This window comes from Bemisia tabaci, chromosome 3, assembly GCF_918797505.1.
Source record: "Bemisia tabaci chromosome 3, PGI_BMITA_v3".
NCBI lineage: Eukaryota > Metazoa > Arthropoda > Insecta > Hemiptera > Aleyrodidae > Bemisia > Bemisia tabaci.
The window spans coordinates 49,319,583-49,342,930 of NC_092795.1; the positions used below are offsets into that span (position 1 = coordinate 49,319,583).

Below are 23,348 nucleotides of genomic sequence, written 5' to 3' on the forward strand. Positions count from 1 at the left end.
AACATGTCTATCCTGTAATGAGTCCTGGTTTCCATAAGAGCACACGTATCACAGGGCTCGTCGGAAAATGGGTGTGCTCCCTTTTTAAAAATATGGGCTCAAATGCTCGGACGGGAAATTCTGCCGTTCGAGTTGGGGGCGCAATAATTTTTAAAAAAGCCGAGTTGATGGGCGAGCGGAGATAATTTCTGAAGGACCCAAAAACTTGGGTAACACCTCGTTCTTTTTGAAATGGCTCGACTTGTGTCATCTCATGTTCAACTCGTGAGATGCTTGAAAGGGGTTGTCACGACCAGATCGAATTTGGGACATCACCTCAACCGATTTATTCTTTAGATCCTGGGAAATAACTTTTGGTGTAAATATGTATAATACCTCGTACCGAACATTTATAGGAAATTGTTGTGCGGTGGATATTGCATTGTCTGAAATATTAATATGAGTATTAATGACATTTGATAGCGTAGTTTTACTTTTTACTCTTTTATCACAATTTTCATTTTTATATTTTTATTTTTTTTTGGTTTGTTACAGAATCCAATTTCGTAATTTAACGAAGGGTTCCTAGTTTATTAAGTTCAAAATCTGTATTATAAGGTTAGAGATTGGTGATTTTTATGGCTGGCTATACAATGTTTAAGTTTGAGGGAATTTGGCTCATGAATCGGACTTTACAGAAAAAGTTCAGAGGATAATCCTCTGAAAACGTTTGTCTCGAATATATCATTCCAAATATCCGCTTCTAATTTATCTTTAAAAAGAAACAATACAACCTTTTGACATTGTTAACAAGTATCATTTTTACGGTTGGAAATAATTACAAAAATCTGGAAAATGTCGTCCATCAGTTGTTCATGTTCAAAATAAAAAACGATTTATTTGCAGCTTTGCAAATCGAGTATGGGTTTTTATATTTTTTCCCCGATTTTAGAATTTTTATTAAAAAATTAAAAGAAACTAAAATATTTACATATTTTTAATGCTAGAAAGATACTTCTTTAGACATAAGCTGTTACGATGAAATTATAGAAAATCAATATTTCATTTTTTTTGTAGCATTTTGATGCATTGAAATTTTTGAGCATCAAAGTTTTCAAATTGAGGCAGAGCATACATGTAGAAAAGTCCTCGAATTTACATGTCAAAATATTCTTAGAATTCTTACGCATCATGAGCAGTTTTTTCTGTAAAGAAGTCTTTGTTCAAAACCGTGCCTGTGTATTTTTTTTTCAAAACATGATACAAGAAAACAATCAAAGCGTCGAAATTGTTATATCCCTCCGTCCATTATCAGATTTTATAGCTTAAAATGTTTAGCGCCGTCAATTTTTTTCTTCCCCAGCTGAATGCAAATAAGTCAAGTTTGAGGTCTTAGCTCGGGCGGGAAAGGGGTGGTTGATAAAATTGTGAAGAAAAAAGAACGCTGACTCAGTAATTAGGTAGCATTGTAGAAAAATATAGAGAGAAAAAAAACCGTCGATTCGGGATTAAATGCTTGGAGATTTAAGAAATTAATGCTTTACTGAGTTGCGGAATAAAGTGGCTGAAGGCGTGCAAAATCATCTGGCGCTCAGTGGATTCAATTGCAACTGATTGCGGACAACGTAAAAAAAATCCAGGTTTCGCACTGTCGTTCATAGCACGGCTTCTGAGCATGAGCGTTCAAAAATGAACAAGTTGTTTTTTAAAAGGAACGAGTCAATTTTACAGATGAAGCACACGAAGTAGGTGTTCTTATGCATCTAGAAAAAAATACGTGTTTCTTTTTGGAAACAATTAACTCATTCAAATTACGTAACAGGTATTTACGACTCCGCGTTACGTAATAGTTTAAATTTAAAATCCTGAGGAAAATGCATGAGGGAATGCGGGTATTTAGACAAGCCAGAATCTAGCAAACGCCACACAAGTTGATGAAATCCTAGTTGCTGAAACAGCATATTCTTTCTATAATTTTGTTCTGATGTGTAAAATATTATTAAAAAAAATACTTAAAAATGAGAAAATACACCGCCTAATAATGTCATCCGACGGCATTTTCCATTTAAACACATGTATTTTGGCAGATTACATCATACTGTCATATCTATATCTCTTCCAAAAATTTTTCAATGTATGAAACAACGGTATCCTCGTGTTCAGTTCTCTCAGTAGTCTCCACTTGAACACGAAATTCATCGAAGTTCAGACTCCTGCAATTCTCAATTTCAGACATTTGCAAAGTCTCCCTCTTCTTCAAAAACAACGATTTTCATCACAACACACGGAGAATGGAAGAGTTATTTGTAAAATTACCGAATTTTTACTTCATAAAAGCATTAGTGAGAGAAGGACCTTAGAAAGGGTCGGTAAGGATTAAAGAATCTCCCCAGTCCATTCCCGAACAGTTTGGTTCCACGCAGCGACGGCGCAAAGGGTCAGGAGAGACAGGAGCTCAGCCTCAGCGGCGACTCAGGGCATATACCCTCTTCATGCATTTCTAAAACTTCTAAATAAAATTTGATTCGGCACTAAACGTCAGCGGATCTGTCAATATTGAAAGTGGTGCCGGAGCTTTACGACCTGCCAAGCGCGGTAGGGTTGCCCGAAAGCCCGGAAGGGGTAACCTCCGCGCTTTGCAAAAACCACGCACATCCACCGGTCTCCAATGAGACTTAGGTGGTTTCGCAGTTGCCCGGCCGCGGCACCGCAGATGGGACGCTCTGGGCTTCAATCTCATTAGACACATTTTTTTCTCCTCCGCGCGCCGCGAGATTTTTATTATTTTACACTTTTGGCCCCGAGATCGCGCGAAGCCACAGCTGCGATTCCGTCGGGAAAATTATGTGCATATTATTGGCAGTTTGCGAGTTTTACGACTCCTGCGCGCTTTTCGGGGTTGCGGTGGTCGTTACCCTTTCCTTGCCCGCCATCGTTGCCATAGTAACGTTTTTGAGAGTCTTTTTTTTAACGGTTTTTCCACAAAGTGAGAAATTACAAGTTACCTGTGCGAGTTACATCATTAAGATATGGACTGCATTTTGCAATTTGGTACTATAAATTTTGGCTCTTATGGAGAAACACTTATGTGCAAAGGGAAACTAATGGCACATACGTTGTTTTTAAATTGAGCCAGAATTTATAGTTCCAAATTGCAAAATGTAGTCCATATAATGGTTGAATCCGGAAAAATATACTGAGAAATCTCGGAGAGTACCCCAAGCTAGAGTTCTCAAAAATCCGGAATCTGATCCATGGGAGTGAAAGCAACTACGCAAAAGAGTCAATTCCGCTCTTTAGGGGTGAAGTTTGTGGTTTCTCTGAAGAAGTATAGGATTCTTAACTTCACACAATTACAAAATCAACAACACAAGGTGAGGAAGGGACCATCATTCAGTCTTTAAAAATAGTAATGATTCTTAATGTAAATTAAATTACTTTTATTGTACTTAAAAATAAAAGGAGAAAACAAAATCCTCAAATACATGAAGAATGATGCCTGCAAAAACCATTGTAGTCGGCGATTTGATTCAAGTAGACTCTTGGTTTTCATGTGAATGAAAATTCAAATTTGTAACCAATGCCAAATGAAAACTCTAATAATGGTGGGAGTTAATGTCAGCAATTTTTGTTCCATAAATCGCGTTCTACGTGAAATTTTGAAGAGGAAAAGTATCTTATAGTGGTTAAATTTGTACCTTATCTAGTGATTCATTTCATTAATCTAGTGACCGCAGTCATTCTTTTTTCCGAGAGGGGATATTTCACATCTCTCGTTTTTACACACAACTTGATTTTAACTTTATCACGTAAAGCCATGCCTTTCATCAAATGGACGTATTTTAATCAAAAGGAACTATATCAATTCTAACATAAGCTCTGATATCCATAATAGTACAAGCACGACAGGGCTCACACTGGAAAAAAACACATTGGATCTAGAGTCCAGACTCTTGAAAACATTGACAAGAAAAAATATTCTTGCTTCAATCAGAATCTAGCTCTAGCAGACGGCCTGTGCCTCATTCCGCCTTCAATTTTGATGATACTTCGAGCACATCCATAAAGCACGAATAGTTGTATCAAGGCGCCGTGAGGATTCGAGAGCCTTGTTCCGTTGTCATCACTTGATTGTCCACGTCTCAACGTCTCATTTCGCCTTCAATTTTGATGATACTTCAAGCACATCCATAAAGCACGAATAGTTGTATCAAGGCGCCGTGAGAGTTCGAGAACCTTGCTCCGTTGTCATTACTTGATTTTCCACATCTCGACTTCTCATTTCGCCTTCAATTTTGGTGATACTTCGAGCACATCCATAAAGCACGAATAGTTGTATCAAGGCGCCGTGAGCCTTGCTCTGTTGTCATCACTTGATAGTTCACATCTCAACGGTATTTTTTAAGCAAGTGTCTCAGCTCGACACTGGAAAAAAGAACACATAAGATCTAGAGTCCAGACTCTTGAAAACATTGACAAGAAAAAATACTCTCGATTCAATCAGATTTTTGCTTAAATCAAAAGGAAATCCGCTCAAATTAAGAGGCTTGGTTCTTGATTTAAGCTAGATTCTGATTCAATCAAGAGTATTTTTTCTTGTCGATGTTTTTAAGAGTCTGGACTCTAGTGGACACATCCAATGAGTTTTTTTTCCAGTGCATGTTACAATGAATATAGTTCCTTTTGCTTTCAATATGTCCACATGAACTCCGGAAGAGGAATAATCCCTAATCCCTCTTTTATTTTTTCCAATTCCTACAATCGTGGAATCGGCAACGTGGGTTTATTGCATCCTTTTTACAGCCGCAATAATGCAGCGAACAGTGCAAGAGAAGCTCAATTTTTATGCGATAGTAAAATGTTATAGGACGGAGGACGTTCTGCGGAGGACCCGGCAGCATTTTGATGACCTATTTTCGCGGTTGGGGTAGAAAAGCTTGCGGGCCAGCGCGTCAAGCACGTGTTCGGAACAAGCGTACTGTCCATCAAAACCGCCGATTTAGCACGGCATTCGTTTTATTGAGCGGGGTCTCTTTGAACGGTCCATTCATAGTCATACCATCAAAAGTTTTGGTAAGACTGCATCATTATATTACACATTGTATTTTTACCTCAAATCTCCTTTAAATTAGACTGTTTTTTTTTGTTAAATAAGTAATGAAATAATAATAAATGCTTAAAAATTGTAGAGACTTAATCATGAAAATAAATAAATTAACTAAAAAATACTGAATTAAAAAGTACAACAAAATTCAATTCATAATGAAATTATTATAGAATATTAGACGAGTAAAATTCAGTTTTTGCGCAATGCATTCTAGGTACGACCGATAAATTTCAAAGTTTATCATTTGGTCGACTATTTGAGGGAAATCCAGATTTCAATCAGTTAATGAATCTTGAGTCTTGGTGCTGAAAATCATCTTCCAAAATCTTGAAATGAAGTCAAAAGTATTCCCATTTTGCGACCGATTTCATTGTATCGATATCGATTGTTAATCGCAAACAGTAATTTTGACTGTTATAAGACTTGAAAAACGATCTTAGGCACGGGCCTTCCTTGATGCTTTATTTACAGACTGAAATCTCGATTTTCCCGAAATAATTCACTTAAAAGTTAAAATTTAAAATATATCAAATGTGCCCAGAATGAATTGCGTATAAGCATAATATACTCCTAGCTGATTTTAGAGTACAACACAAGCCAGAGTTATGGTTAAGTCAGCTGAAAGTGTGGTTGGATCAACTATATATCTAGCTGTCCTCACCCTCCACGTGCCCTCACAGTCAGCAAAAGTGTGGTTGCACTATACCGCTGGCTGGTGTCTGTACATTTCTAGGTAGTGCAACTACTCTCGCGCCTGACGTCAAAATCAAGCGGGACTGCTGAAAGTATAGTTGAGATTGTGATACTTTCTTTTCGGTGTATCTGTTTAGCCCGCAACACTTTTTCTAGTGAGGTAGCGCGTGGTCTCTGAAACATTTCGTTGGCTCAATTCTCGTATTTTAATCCGCCAGGAAGCCGTAATGAATAACACATCGGACTGGAAATCGAAGAGCGGGAGCCACGACACTCGTTTCGAATCGGAACTCCTCCTCAACGGCACCGGCAACGGGTGACTGACACCCAGGATAATCAGACTCGGAAAAAGAGCAGACGTTACTTTTTTAATTGTCGAAACGGGTGTACCTACAAAGCCCCGTCGGGGATTCGCCACGGCCGCGGATAACAGATCCGCGAGACTCGAAAGCTCCCGGGAGTCAAAGGTTTGGATCTGAAGAGCGGGACGATTTATCAGGGATGCGCGGCGAAACACATCGCTCGACAATGCCCGACACTCAACTCTTTGACGTGCAGTGACTGAGCCCTGGCTCGGGGGAGAGGGGGGAGGGGGGACGTGTAACGAGATTTGGAAAAAAACGCGGCGCGGCGATTCGCCACGCCTGCCACTCGGGATTCGCGAAGGGTGGTTGCCTACCCGCTCGCCGCATCATTTGTCACCGGGTGCCGAGTCGGAGTCGAGGGATGCTTTCTGATTTTTTTCAGGGGCGGCTTGATTGAGACCGTGGTCAGCTCCGCCACCTGGGGCCTCCTTGAAATCTCGAGGTGGATCTCTACGATGGAGCTCATGAGTCAAACGGATTTTCCAGATCCCTGTGATTGGAGTACACGGAAAAAACGAATGGCTGTTGAGGTAGCAACAGTATATTTCTGGCGATATTTCAAAATGTGGAGCTCTTAGGGCCCAAAAGGGCAGCCAACCTCCTAATTAAAAAAAAAAAATCTAAACTAGTAAAACGCCACTGCAAATCATTACATTCCAAAATCAAGCAAAATTGCCAAGAATTTTTATAAATGAACGTGCCTCTGCAGAAATGAGCAAATTTAAGCAAAAGCTAAGGCAAAATCATGCTTTACAAACAACGGTACATAGCAATTTTAATATTAGATCATTCTGGACAATTTGAGTCCATAGGCTGACTGCCTTTTGGGCCCTAGAGCTCCATGACCTAACTTCCAAAATTACCAACTTGTCTTACTCTTCCCGTGTAGGTACTTTATCTGTGCTGACTTACCTATTATGCACCGGTAGAGATCTCCGAGTAAAATCCAGGATGCATTATACTAACCTATTTTGCCCCCAGTATAAACTTGATAGAGGCGAATAATTATTAAAGTCTGATCTGAAAGAGCAACGTTAGGGTGGGTTATAGTTGGGATTGTGATACTTTTTTACCGTGTATACCGTCCGCTCCGAGCTCATAGGTTGAAAGTTCCGGGTACTGGAGCCGTCGCCTCGTCTGCCCCGGGTCCAGTGGCTGGAGCAACGGGTGCTATTCTCGGAACTCTGAGCCCGGAAACGGACGATGTGTCCATATATCCCGTAAGCACGGCTTTTACAGCTGGAGTTTTTTTTCTGTGTAACTAGTGTAATTTGCTCGTAATTAATCGATTTGGAAATGGATGATTTTTTGAATTCTAGATTCCACAGTCAATTAAAAGCAGTAGCCCTCATTTTCTCCCAATGAAATACATTTTGTAACAAGGAACTATTATGTCTATCATATACACGAAGGCACTTCGTTGCTCTTCTCACATAAGTCCGTATCTCGGAATCCGAATGAGTCCCAGAAAGCATGGATCCATATGTAAAACAGGGCTTACGTGGAAATTCAGGTGCGCCCTGATGTTAAGGAGCAACGAATTGTAAGAGGGATAACTAATGACCCATGTGTTGCTCCTAAAAAGGAGCCAGAAGTAACAGTTTCTCATTGCAAAATGTAGTTAAAATAATACCTGACGAGAGTTGAGTTGAACAATACCAATCATTGGCATAAACCATGAAAAATTTAATCCGATAAACTAAAATACAGCATGACTTTTTACCGAAACATTGATGTAAAGTCCAGACAAAAATTATCGCGAGAGAGACAGGCATCAGAGAGAAAAATGGTTGATGCAGTAAACTGCGACGGATACATTTTTGTGGTTCACCATCGCAAAATAAAACGCAGTTTTAAATCACTCTATATAGCAGGTATACCAAAAAATGCATTATTGTTGGTGATTCTTACGTTATAAACCAGGATATTTAGGAAATACTAATGAAGCGTCGAACAAAATACATGGTCCAAACTTATTAAACGTAGAGCATAAGCATTTTTAAATTTAAGACAAACTCAAACGTACTTGCACTGTACAGGATTTGAGAGGAAACTTCAAAAATTTAAAAGAAGTTTTGCTTCTTTGTTTCGTACGGCAAGAGCAGCTGACACTTTTCGTCACACTGATTTTATGTTGCATCGAAACATGAAATTAGTGCTTTTTTGATACAATTATTTCTGTGAAATTACGAGAAGTGCAAACTCAACGGACGAGCGCCTCCGAGCGGGTGAGCACAGACCTACGGAACCCATTCATGTGTAACTGTGAGATTGACCAATATCGACACAACCTCACGGGACAGTGTAATAACGAACGATGAAGGGACTACAATATAAACCGACGCAATAAAAATATCTAACCTAAGCCTTTGCGCACTGAGTTACTGTTTTCATTTTTCAGCTAAAAGATAAAAAAGCCACGCCCGGCTTCGCTGATTAAAACATTTGATTTTCAGGGTGGCAACTGCCGCCCTTTTGTCGCAGGGTTGTTATTAGAGCACTAATAAATAAAAATATGGAGCAAATTGCCATCGAAGAGGTGTCGATTCCACGGCGCGGTATTACTGGAGCGCGTCTGCCACATTTCAGATTAATGGTGATTGTATCGATTTGGTTGAAGTCCATTCGAGCTCTTGAGAAAATAATGAAAATTATTTGCCGATACAAATTAATCTGCAGTTAAATTGACATTTTTACGTGGATTCTCCATTCACAAGTGCAACAAGGCTATTTTTGTTCCGTTTAAAAGCATGGTTTTCTTCGGGAAGAATAACTTCAGTGCACGAGGGAATATTTATAATAGAAGAGCATACCATCAACAGTTTATGGAAATTCATTGGACGAGCCGCAATGTGACGTAACCACACAGCATTTAAGTACTATACATATAACCGAAAGTACTACTCTTCAGGGCCGGATTAAAGGGATGGCCACAAGGGCCGCGGCCCATGGCGGCAAAAAGTAGGGGGCGGCAAATTTTGCAATTGTTTTGAATGTAGGTATCAAAAAGAGAGAGAAAAAAATCTGATTCAGAAAATATATTACAAACGATAAAAGGCGACAAAATCCCTCATTTCTTGAGAGTTAAAGTACAGTAATTTCTAATTTTGTCGTCTTTCGGTGATACAAGAGACAACACCTTTAATTATCTGAGTTAAGAGAGAAACCAAACACGCAATTTGACCTTGGAACGGAGCGGCGCGGCGCGGCGGTCGGCATAAAACGCATACCGGCTACAAGACTTCATGAATACTTCACGCATTGCGTCAAACACACTGCGGTCAGCAGTAGTCGGCTTGAAACGCATAGCGCCTACAAGACTGCATGAATACTTCACGCATTGCGCCAAACAGTGTGGTCAGTAGCGGTCGGCGTGAAACGCATAGCGCCTACAAGACTGCATGAATACTTCTTGCACTGCGCTAATACAGTGCGGTCGGCGCGGCGGTGGAAGTTAAAATTTTCAACCACATTTATGTTTGTTCTTTCACAAATTTTTCGTTCGTTTTTTATAAGTGGAAGGCCTTGTCCAAACAGGGATGAGTTTACGGAACTGAACTCTTGTTAGTGTGTTGTTACTCTAGGGCTTTCACAAAAAGTGTGCCCAACAAAAGTAAACGCATCTCATACACCCTTCCTCCACAGGCACGTTCACTTGATGGTTTTTATATAGATCGTATTCGGCAGATCACTCAGGTGATATTATAGTGATATTGATTGGTTCAATATGTAACCACAGCCCCAAAAGTCAATTTAGAACTCTGAGGTAACGGGTCTTATGTGATCGAATTTTTATTCTCTCGAGTACCTAATGACAATGAAAAGTGCGAAATTGTCAGGAATTTTCTCATTCTCAGCTTTTCTAAATTAAATCCTAAAATGTTTGTTTGAGGTTATTGTTTTGAACCAAAGATACATCGAACCACTATCAAATACGATCTATTGATTTTTCAAAACAAATGAGAAGGGGGCGGAAAAATACAGGCGGCCCATGGGCGGCAAGTAGGTAAATCCGGCCCTGCTACTCTTAGCTTTCTAATGTGTTACCCGCCAAGTTTTTACATGTTTTAATTGATCATTGGTATAAGCTCTCTGAAAGTCCCTAAATAATAATTTTAGGTCAGAGTTTGTTCTACTGCGCCGATTTCCATCAATTTTGTGGATATTGACGGGGGACCGTCGTGTAGCGGCCAAAGGTCGTGGCCATTTAGTAATTCTACATGCGACAATGACAATTTTACGCTCTAAGATAGTCACTATAGCACAACTAATACATGTATGAACAAGTCCCGCAAAACATTCCATGCCCCGATACTCTTTGTATGTATGTATATACGCACTTTCTTTGATGAGGAAATTCTCTGATCATTAAACGTTAAAAAAATTAATGCAATCAGGCTAAATTTGTTTGTTGTGACGTTAAACTATGTTTTTCATCATCAGAAACAATTGAATTAGACGTGAGTGGAGATTATTAGCTGTCTTTACATATGTTGGTTTTGAAATGTTTGATATGTTACCGAAATTCTAGGTGAACCGGTGAAATTTCGTCACCTCCAGCCAAAGTATCAAAAGTGCCATACGACGTTTAACAATTTTCGCCGCCATTTTATTTTTTTAAAGAGAAATTGTTGGTGGAATCTGTTTGACAATTTTACTGAATTTTATCAGCAGCACAAAGAAGATTCAGTAAAATTTTCGGACAGCTTTGTTGAACAATTTCTCCGTAAAAAAATAAAATGGAGGAAATTTTTAAGCGTCGTATGGCGCTTGTGATACTTTGGCCGGAAGGTGACGATTTCTTGTGAGGCTTGAGCTCGGATCCTTGTCGTCTATGTGGCATCAATGTGTAGACTTCACCGTATCCGGAGTATTTACGAGTGATTTCATAGAAAAAGCGGAAAAAGAGAGGGGAGACAGAGGCAGGGATCAGAAGCACAGACGGATAAATAAATAAACAGAATTTATTTGATTTCTCCAAAAGGGGAGGCGACGCGACTCAACGCCCGTTCAACTTGTGTAGAATTCAACAACCGAACCGATCAGCTGGGGAGAACCGATAATGATGCACTTGGAGAAAGACTCCACCAAATATGCAGAAACCGCGCGTCCGTGTTGAGTACTCAATGCAAGTTACGCGGTTCTCAATCTGCAGGGTAGTAAAAGACTCGCGATTGAGTTTCATCCCTTTCCGGACCCACCCTTCCGCCACCGCGCGTCCTGTGTATTTTTATTGCCGCAATTTTTTGCCCTGTTCATGAGTGTATCAAGCCAGATTACGACGCTTTTTCAGCGTAAAAAAGTCAGTTTTACATTAAGTGCCCGAAAAACGGTTTGATCAGTTCATTAAGCCCGATTATTTTTACGAGATTTCTCGTTTCTGGAAAGATGCGATCGACAGCTGTCAGAATTTGGTAATAAAAACCTGATCCGTATTTTTTAGATTTTTTTTGTTTTCATGTGTAAAATCATGCGTAAACCTACCCCTCGTGCGTCACTAGAACCTCGTGGGCTGATTGTTGAAATTGATAGATAAAGTTATAGTCAGGAAAGACATAGGGAGTATGGTGAGCGATCCTATTGGTTGACATGGGTGGCTCCTACAGATTAACGAGAAAATGATGGACTAACTATTGTGTCTCTTGTAGGTTGTCATTACTTAGTCTATTACCTAAATCCTGTGTCCATTGCAACCCTTCGCCTCCACCAAGGATCCCTCTATATCATTTTTCTCTTCATTGTCTATAGTTTCGTCTGTGAATTTCAATTAGCTGAAATGAATGCGTCTTGTCTCTGTCTTGAATAGTTATCTTGTAAACTGCCTGAAATGTATTTGGTGTCCAAACATTTAAAGACGGTGACGCGCCGAAAAGATTTATTCGAGGAGGGCAGGATTTTAAATTTTTTGCAAGTTTTTTTTCAAAGTTTTTTTCCCCGGCTCGAATTTGACACGTAACGCTGGGATTGACGCCCCCTCCCTCTTGTAACGCACCGTAACGCTAGCTTAAACCCCCATCCCCCCTAAGTGCGTTACGTAATACTTGAACTGCCCTTTACTTGTCCACAAGAAATCTTCAACTCCTGAAGGAGCCACCGAAAAGACCCCTGAAAAACAACGTATCTATCACGATCAACCAACTCCCTTCCTGTTCGATAAGTGTGAATTTCTAAGCATTGAGGAAGCCTTAATCGAATTTTAATCTCCTGGGCGTGATTCCGCAGCATCTTCGTTCCCCATAAATCACCCCCAATTTCGCTAATAACAGAGGCGTCCGAACAGACAGTCCCGATACCAAACACCTGCAGCGCTCTCATTCATATCACACGATCGATAGACAAGATCTCGCTCCCTTCATCCCGGCGTTATCCGTCGAAATTTGAGCAAATAATTGCGATTACGGGTCTTGACCCAACAGCCGCTTTGACTTTGCCCGGTTCCGATTTCCCTAGGATTATTCTATAATTAAACATAATTCATAGATTCTCGATCGGAATACGACTCGGAGAATCAAAACTAATCTGCTAGTAAATCAAGACAGGAGAATTGTGGGCTGGCACATACGCGAGGCGATCCGTTGGCGTTGCACAGCTGGTCAGGTCAGGTCCACGTGTAAATCATCCCTATTTTCTCTAATCAGCGCTAAATCATCTGTGAACTGGATCGCGCGAATTCGCGATTGGTGGTAGCGATGTTGTTGGCCCGACAGCCGCTGTTGTCAAATTTCGAGGCGGTGAAAAAATCACATTTTCAAATAAATTTTGGATATTGCTGATGTTCATCGTTAAACGGAGAAAAACCCCCAGCGGCGAATAAAGTAGTGATGAGGAACATAAGTATTGAAAACACATTTGATCGTATGATCCGAATGTTCGGTGTTCCATATCAATCAAATTATTACCAATTTATAAACAATCAATTTTTGTGCGTAGGATCGAATGTTCGATTCTTGTTACCGAACTTCCTTCATAGCAGTCCAGTCCCATTAGACAGTTTGACCTCATGAGTCGAATATTCGGGTGGAGAAATGGAAAGTTCAATTTGTAAAACTGAATAGTTCGATTGACATTGAACACTAAGCGTTTGATTCGTAGGATCGAACTTTTTTCCTCCCCAGAATAACATCTCCTTCGGAAAAACATACTTAAGTTGCATCAATGAGGTTAAAATTAGACCACGTGATATTATCTAAATTCACAACGTTCCATAGATTTCCAGTAGGTTTTATTTATAAAATTTACAATTGCAGCCTTTTGATGAATATAAGTTTTTTTTCATATGGACAAAAAAAATCTATGGGACATTTCAATTGAAAGTGCCCTAAGTTGTCAATAAAAGCAAATACTGACACCTATTAAAGGACAGTATAAAAGACTTGAGAGTAGATTTAAGTGTTTGACTATATGTAATGTTATATAAAAAAAATCTTCAGTTAAAAAGAACCATCAAGGATAAAATCGAAACATGGGACTTGAAAGCCCTCAATGGTAAATTAGAATAATATGTCTCCGTCAAACCGTGTTTCTCTTTCCTTGGGATTTTTTTAAAGGGGAAATCTGTTGATAATAATGACCTAGAAATTCTATATAGAAAATATTTTTCGGTTGATGGTAGATTTTATTTCATAGTGACTTCATGTGTTCGGGAACGAATGGTTCGAATAAAAGCAACCTTACAGTTTAGGACCAGCCAGTTCCAAGTACACGAAATCATTTGGAAATAAAATTTACTATCAACCGAAAAAGTATTCCTTTTTAGTATTTCTAGGTTATTAAATATTAATATTGAGGATTCGCTAACCACGGGCACACCATGAGTGTTACTATGCTGACGGCTAGATCGCAAGTCCTTAAATTACGAACCCGGGATTGCGGCGTCGTAAAATTTTTAAGCTCAATCATAAATTTCGGTCGGAACAAGGCAGAGAAATAGAGCGGCTTATGACACCTTGTTATGAGCTTTTATGGTGTTGATTTATGACGAAAAATCCAACTTGATCTTACCTACTTCTTGTTAGTGTGGCAATCGACGTTTCCACTCCGCTGAAACCGTAAACGGCCTGTGATCCGCGTTTTAATGCAACTCTACTTTTCTAGACGCTCGTTCAAGTCTCCACTGAAGGCTCGCAATCAAATCAACAATGGTTGCTGACTGTATAGCAGGATGATGAAAACTTTCCATTCCCTTTTGCATTCAGAATTATTTGAAAATAAAAAGCTGTCATCTTTTTAAGAAACAATCCATATCTCTTTCCACAAAAATTAATGATTTAAAAAAAGTGTAATATAATGTGAGTCAAATTTTGTGCAGAATATATGCCGAAGAATTTCAGACTCCGTAATTTAAATTGTGAAATTTGATAGACGAAATTTTTGGCTTTGACATCAAAATTTATCGCCTCACGCATGGTGTTTGGAGCGTTTGAACCAGCAGTAACGCTGCGCTACTTGCTTTTGGTTCGCCTTCATTCTGTAGTATAGGCAAGATGCGCTCTACTGTGTTCGAATAGTGGTATCGAATCTCTTACTCCTACAGGTATGATGAATTGTCGAAGGCTTCTTTGAGATCATGTTCACTGGACACTGCGTTTTCAACCTGCGGGTATTCTTACCCGCTAACCTCTGTCAAACTCTTAAAAAAAGAAAATTATTTCAAATCGCTTAGAAAACAGCAAAATGTATCCCGATTGCCATTTGCAATAATTCGGTCGAGTGACGTCTTGGTTATATACTGTTACTAGAATTCCTTGCCGAAAGTTCGAATATGATTGATTTGTTAAATCAGTTAAATGGCAGATTGGGGCTTTTTAATCGTCGCTGAAAGTAATGCCTTCAGAAAAATCTATAAAATCTAAAGAAACGGTTATTCGAAGAATTCTACTCTCTTTGTTCAGCCGACCTTATTTTGCGTGCAACAGCGAAGCGTCGAGTTCATCTTGCAAAAAAGTACAATTCGATTAATTTTAGCAAAACTACATCAAACGTTGCCACATTTCCTGAATGTTTTACTTTTGTTACAGAACTGTGGGCAACATTACGACGTGAAATCAGATCATATACCTTATTATCTAAGGGAAATTCACAAAGAGTTTCAAAGCATCATTTACCTTGTTCAGTTACCTGTTCAAGAGTAAAATATGAGAGGAAATTAGACAACTTGAGATGCAGTCGCGCTGATCCCGGTTCCCTCACTTATTAAGTGTTCAATATCTCTGATATCCTCGAATCACAAAATTAGCAGATACACACACCCTCTCTGCATAACTGCACCCAGTGGCGCGAATCCCAATTAATTTCGGAGAAAACCTCTTCCTCTCCATCCACGAACCGCACACATCTTGCACTCTACAGGGCCGCGATCGGAACCGCAGCGATAAATCAAAGGAACCCGGGGCCGGTTTTTTCGACAGCTTGCAGTCAGCTGAAGCGTGTAAAAAGCGTATTAGCTTGTTTATGATACCTGGGCTCAAATTACAGTCCCGGGGAAGAAATCCCTGGCCGGAGGGCGCGAGCTGTCAAACATTTTATTGAACGCGTGATTGAGCGGCGGGCGAAGTTTGACAGCGAGCGACCCGCCCCGCAGCCCGCGGGCCCGTCATTACGCCCTGTGCACTCTCCAGCTTTGAGGTTAGGGCCACGGTTTCGACAAAAGGGGTATCACGGTAGGAGGGAGTGGTCATGTGCATGTACACCGGTATTAACCCGGAATCAATTACAATCTAACCCATTTACCGCCGACCCGTGTTGCCTTCCAATTTTACCTTCGTAAAATTGCATCCGAGTAACGTCTTTTTCTTTAAATTGAAATACGTATATCTTGTAAAAACTCCGATTGAGCTTATTTTAAGCGGATAGAAATTGATTATACAGCTTGTACAAAAGTTGATTTTCATTCAGATTAAGGAACTTGTGTCCAGGATTGGGCGCTAGCTGTTATTCAGGCCACTTCGACACTGAGCAAATTTTTCAGTTAACAATTATCGAATGAAAATTCTCGTTAAGTCCAGGCTAAGGTAAGAATTTGCATAACATGCTTGAAAAAATTAGCTAATTTTTAATAAGTTCTATTTTGGGAAAGTTTTATACTTTCCCCGATAAATTTTTTTATTTCCAACCAACGTCAAAGACTTTATTTTATAGCTTTGCTCGATTCTAGAGGCTTGAAAACAAACTGCCGCCCATAACTTCTATGTACAATTGCTACGGAAATATTTTTTATAGGAACAATTGATAATCATGTTCCTAATTTTTTTGACGAGCAAAGGTAACGAACAATTTGTTAACTTTCTTTAAGGAGCAATACGTTTATAATAGTATACTCAAAGTTACATAACCAGTGTGGTCCCAGACAATTTTATCACTCAAATAATATAAGGTTTTTTTGTTTTGTTTTTTAACAAAAATTATAGAAATTCTCTTCAGAAATCGACGGGTTTAAGGAAAATATGAGAGAAAACGTTCTCATGAAATGGTGACAGCTTGGCAACCCTGCGAACCCTTTGAGAGCCACAGGGTATACAAGAAGGGTTTAGGGTGGAGCCTTGACCGCAGAAGTCGAAAATGATCGGTTTGTGGGCGCTGCATAAACCACGTAATTAAACGTACAAAGCCCCTCCGGCCATGCATAGGCTGCAACTACCCGGTGTGCTATGGTAGCTCCTGCTCAATTCGTAGATTCGGTTATTTACTTCGAGGAAATTCAAATTTGTGAATGCTTTACCACCTCACTAACTGAAAATCGATAGAATGCTTGAATTCGTTGGAAGTAAATTCTCTCGGGGCTAAAGATGGGCGAAGTTCTCCACATTACAATCTTGTAACATTTAATCAAAATTAAGTATCTTGTTTAGCGTTTTATTTTAATGAAATGTAATATGAGGCTCATTTGAATTGTAATTGATCCCAGCGATTGATGAGGTTGAGAAAATGATCGAGGGTTGTGAGCAGCCTTGTTGCAGGGCAGGTGAAATCTTCCATCTTATACAACCTCATATGTTTTAATCAAATTAGGTATCATAATTTTTGTTTTTAATAATGATGGGTTCCCTCAAGTTCTAATTGATCCACGCGATTAATAAGGTTTAGAACATGAATAAGGTTGATATTAATACATCATCTTTACGTACTCTAGAGGATAAACACTAATGCATTTCTTTACATTACAAATTTTTAGCTTTTAATCTCATGATCATTGTGTGTATAGCAAGATTTTTATTCGCATGAGGCTAATCTGAGCTATAATTCGTCTCAATATAATTATTTAGGTTCAGAAACTGAAGTAGGTCCGTCGAGACGATTTTCACAGCCAATATTGAATGTAATATTAACCTTCAAAGAACACGGCAATGACGTCAATTATTGTGCACGTACATGCCACTGTCTCATTAATTATATACGTGGATTGGCCAGTGCGGAAATGTCTCTCATTACCGATTGATGAGACACACCATAGTACACGATATGCACTGACAAGGTAAATTAATGGCATCTGAAGGGTGACACATACATCGTGGTCTTTAAAAGGCTGTATTTCCGTTGATAATAAGTCATAGAGTTCTGACGTAGAAGCAAATCATATTATGTTTTGAAACTTTTTAAGAGCCACCCGTCCAAAAATGATAAAGAATTCCACATGTTTTTGATATGATTTGGAGTCCTACTTCCAAACGGGGACTAACTCGGACCGTAGGATAGAAATTCCTGATTTCGAACGGGGACCAACTCGGCTACTTCCGACACCGGAATTTAATCGTCTATCGAAGCCTTTAATCAAATTAAAGTAGAGGCGCCTCTTAACTTTGATTAACAACACGGAAAAAATTAAATTGCTGATTTAACAAGTCAATTGCTAAAAAAAAGTGACTGCAACGTTTCTACGTAGATTTAACAACAAAAAAATGCTTCTTTAACCACTATTGTAAGCTAATTTAACCACGGGGGTGGTTAAAGTAGCATTTTTGTGTTGTAGAATCTACATTGAAAAATTGCAGTCACTTTTTTTAGCAATTCACGGGAAAAAAAAAACACATTGGATCTAGAGTCCAGACTCTTGAAAACATTGACAAGAAAAAGGACTCTTGATTCAATCAGATTTAAGCTTAAATCAAAAGGAAATCCGCTCAAATTAAGAGGCTTGGTTCTTGATTAAAGCTTAAATCTGATTGAATCAAGAGTATTTTTTCTTGTCAATGTTTTTAAGAGTCTGGACTCTAGATCCAATGTGTTTTTTTCCAGTGTAGCATTTTTGTGTTGTAAAATTTACATTGAAAAATTGCAGTCACTTTTTTTTGGCAATTGAATTGTTAAATCAGCAATTTAATTTTTTCCGTGAACATTCAACAGTCTCATTCATGTCCCAATTTGATCGTGGTGGCCTAAGAGGAAAACACTTCTTGCTCTGCCTTTAAGAGGTTTGCGGAACAGCTCGATGGTAGGTAGCAATTTTGCATCCTGACGCAACAGCTTCCGTAGCCAATCGGAGCAAATCCGGCAACTTGAATGCATTTCTGGGCTCGTTAACAGCATTATGCAGCTGCAAACTCAATCTCGGCGAGGCGCAGGCGCAGGCGAGCTATTAGCGTAGCTAATTTCACCACCCGACGGGAGAGCGCACTCCTGGTCAGCTGTTCGTTTACTTCCTCTTTCCTGTTCCTCCTCCCTCTTCCCTCCCCTCTCTTTAGCCTTGAATTTGGCCCTAATTATGATGTCTCTGTCACGGTCACAAGAGCATGGAGAAATTTTGAATATCCCTGCTCTAGCAATAACTTTTTTCAAAATAACGCGGGTTTTTAAATGCTTTCTGAATTTCGATACCCCTTCCTTTCAAGAACACTCTGGGAAACCCCGCAGACACAATAAATTCATTAAAAGGTATATAAAAGCGTTCCTTGTATTTCGCGATAGGAATACATATAGCTTTCAAAGCCATTGACCGTAACTTTAGTCAGGCAGGGATTATAATATAATTTTAATAACTAGTAATGTAATTTGAGACTTCAAAAACTGATTGTCCCCTTAGCTAAGGTCACTTAGTTCAAGCTCAAGTTAATGAGAGGACAGTAACGGTGCGAACTTTTAATACATTTTGAACTTTTTATAAAACCATTACTTTGCGATATATGAAGTTCGGATGACTCATCTCTTCTTGTCAAAAAAGTTCATATACAGCCCTTTTAATCTAAATTCTAGGATTTAGATGCGTTTTTTCTTTGAAATTACGTAACATCTTCCTCCTCGATCTGACATTGCTTCCGTTAATACCGATGTCGCTTTCTCCTTATCAGCTATCGCTGCTTAAGTTCAAAAAGAAACAAATCTGTTTTTGAATAGACCATTACAATTGACTGCTATTGGTTTCGAAAAGATAGTGAGAGACCCCTCGAAATATATCCCGCATGAGGCCAAGAACGAATAAGGAAAACAATTTTGAATTAACATGACCATCAATTCTGGCGATAATTGCTTCCCTCCTTATCATACTGAGAAATTAACGATGACATCCCACTAAAGTCCTCTATTTTATTGAGTTCCGAGAACAGGGAACCGAAAACGGACCATATAGCGTGACATAATGTGCAGCACAATGACATTCTCCCGATCCAAAATTCGAGGCGAGTCTCTCATTCATCTTGCTGAGTAGTCGGTGTAAAACGGCCGCGGTCCAATCTCACCCGTTTGGTCTCAGCGGCCTAGGCGTATACTGTCGTGCTGAGGAAAAACGCCGTATGAACATTCGAGAGCTGCCAAATTTCCCTCGATAAAATGTTTATTTTTGCGGAAAGTTATGCATATTTTTCCGAGAAATTTTCAAGAAGTGTAGGTGAAATTGCGGACAAAATATTCTGAAAAATTGGAAGAAACATGTTCACAAATTTTCTCGAAAACTCATGATTTACCAAAAGAAATATGGCAACACCTGAGGGTTCATACGGCGTTTTTCCTCAGCACAGCAGTATAACACTCCGTTGCATAGTAGACCATTTTTGTTGTGGAGGAACGAGCCCATTTTCAAATGAGTTACAAAATGCATAAAGATACTAACGCTACGTGGTCCACTTACATATTGAATGGGCCTGTTGCATGCTAGAGATACAGCCGTGCGAATAGACTTTTTAGTGGTTAAATGACACGAAAATTACGATGCTCACATTAAAAAAGTCTGAAATACACTCCTTACCGCGCAATTTGCGTTGTTAGGAGCGCGCTTTTTCAAATTTCCCGCGTCTGGGGGCAGTTTTCTAACGGAAACAATTAACGGCAACTCGCGGCTATTTCCGGTCAACTAAAACTGACAACATAACCTAAAAATCGGAGCTCGTGATATCGTGAAATGAAATGTAGAAGGATTGCGTTGGATATTTAAAAGTTGATCGATTTGGTTACTGCATAAAGCGTATATGGACCACTATAAGAGATCACGTTGGGTTTGTGAACAAACTGAAGGAAAAAATAACAACAACAACAACGACTCGACATCTTCCGGAAATCACCGAGCCCGCTGTTTGCTCGTTTCCGGTGATTAGAAAACTGCCCCCAGACGCGGGAAATTTGAAAAAGCGCGTTCCTAACAACGCAAATTCCGCAGTAAGGAGTGTATTTCAGACTTTCTTAATGTGACCATCGTAATTTTCGTGTCATTTAACCTCTAAAAAGTCTATTCGCGCGGCTGTATCTCTCGCATGCAACAGGCCCATTGTTTCCTTTAAGGAAATCGTCGCTCCCCTCACGGAAGAACGTAATTAAATTTCAATGTTGCTAAATTTCCCCTAGAAAATTACATTTTTGACGGGAAAATCCCGGGCATTTTCAACTAAAGAATTCACTGATTTTTCTCCTGATCTCACGCAAAAATTAGACAAATTTTGGTCCGAAATTGCACGGGTACATTCTTGTAAAAAATCCTGCTTTTAGTGCATATATTCAGGAACTTTAGCCTAGCCACCCATATCTTTGAAGTAAAAGAGACTCAATTCCTCGTTTTCCGTACGGAGGAACGTAACTTTCTTTCAACGTTGCCAAATTTGGACTCACAAATTTCATTTTCACCAGGAGAATCTTTGGCACTTCCAACTAAAAATTTCATTGATTTTTCATCTGATCTCATGAAAAAATCTAAAAAGAATTAGGACTACAATTCTATAAGTATATTTGCGTAAAAAATGTTGTGTTTGAGTGAATTTCGCAACCTTGAAATGAAGTATAACGTTCCTCTGTCCGGGGAACGAGGAAATACAGGCTCAGCACCCGGAGAGAGGTGTAAATTGGTGTGTTAATAAACGATTTGAATACATTACCGGGCTGCAAGCTCACCTATCATTTGGACGCATTCATGCTAAAAGGAACTAAGTTACATGCAAACTCTCTGCACATAGTTCCTTTTAGCATAAATACGTCCGTTTCATTTACATTCTCCGCTCTTCTCTTCGCCAGTGGCGCGGCGTGATTTGCGATATATCGATTGTAATGCCATTTAAACCTATGGAAAAGGATCGATTAACAGGGTGTTCGCAGCGAACACCTTAATAATCGATTCTTTACCGTAGGTTTAAATGGCATAACAATCGATGTATCGCAATTCAAGCCACGCCACTACTCTTCACGCGAATCCGAGACGGTCCTACCACACTACCACACGCCACACTTGATTTCATTGGTTCGACCTCCCTCCCTATGTAGGCTGAAGAGGAACCATATTTCACCTCCTTAAAGTCTTTTTTTATATATTTACACAGAATATTGAGTGGCCACAATTATGAAAAAAAGGGCCGAAATATACAGATTCTCCTCATTTCCACCGTTTTTGCCTTTTGTCGACGGGGTTATTATTCCCGTTGGGGAGGGAGGGAAAAAAATGAAGTCGACAAGCTCTCGACAGGCGAGTTGAATCGCAGGATCTGCATATCCTGAAAAATGGATCACCGATTTTTTCGCTTTTTTGATTATTTGCATAAATACACTATTCGCTTGCAAAATATACTGCAGCGAGGGCATGCGAGTATATAATCCCTATTCTCTTGCTCGAGCGTGGCACACCATCATTATTCCGGATAGTTTTTTCTGCACCTCATCATTCATACACTTAAGTACCTGTCTTTCCTCCGTGCTGTATTCAAAGTAGGGGAGCCCGTTTTTCTCCGGTAAAACGTCTCTTGAGCTGGAGCTGTCCCCTCCCCGCCCATAAAAAATAATCATCGGTCTTGTTTTGTTTGCTCAAGCGTTTCCGAGGTTTTTGGGGAAATGATGAAACGACAGGAATCACATTTTATTCTTTTTTCTTTTTTTCTCGATGCTATCAAAAAGATTTTGTTTTACCTCGAAAAGCAGAAAAAGTAAAGGGAAGTAACTAGAAGGTGGTGGATAGCTCTAAAATGCCAGAAATTTTGAAGATTGTAAATCCAAAAAATGTTAAACCGTCATTATAATATTTTCTCCAATTATATAACCACGGAAAAAAAAGAGGTAGGGGTTAAGTCCCAACTGTTGGATGATATGGACATTCCCAAACTTTAAATGCTGATAATTCTGTTTATACAAAACTTGGAGGTTCTAAAAGTGGTTCCGTCGGTTCCCTCGTGAAATGTTCCACCATCAGCACCCCGTGAAATTTAAAATGTGACGAGATAAACCTCAAAATTTCCGGTTTCAGTCAAAAATATCATGTCCGACCTATCCAATTGACTCGGTCCACCGTGCGACGGGCCAATTTGCGTCCGAAACACGGGGAAAAAGGGTGAAAGGGGGGCTCTCTGCCCGATTTCTAGGGAAATGAGCTGGACCGCTTGAGCGCTGAACGGCTCCTCCACGTATCGAATGTGCGATCACAGGGGGAGTCGAAGGAGGGGGAGTAGGAGAGGCAAAAATTTAGCGAGGAGGAAGACCAGAAGCCAAAACCAGGAGCGGGCCCCAACCGCGCTTCGACGTTTTGGCGTGCGAGGATTCTGAATTTGTTATAATGACAAGTGGATCCTTGCTCGGTCTCGTGCGGAATGGTGATCTGCCGGCGCGATGACCACAGTTCGACTTGAAAATTGGACGTGTCTAAATCGGAAGGAACCATCTTAATTTTGACCTGAGCTCCGAGGCCCGTAAAGATACATTAATGACAGGGCCCGCGTCGCGCTGGAGATAGTTCCTCTTAATTTCGCAAGAATGGTCGTTCTTTAAAATGATGGCGAGTTCGCGAGGGAATTCGGATCTACTATCTCGCT

General features: G+C 39.7%; 1 protein-coding gene across 1 annotated transcript in view; it reads right to left on the reverse strand.

Moving 5' to 3' along the window:
- Positions 1–23,348, reverse strand: part of Polr3C (RNA polymerase III subunit C) — a 316,833-nt gene that overhangs the window by 229,291 nt on the left and 64,194 nt on the right. The gene's annotated exons all lie outside the window — the stretch shown is intronic.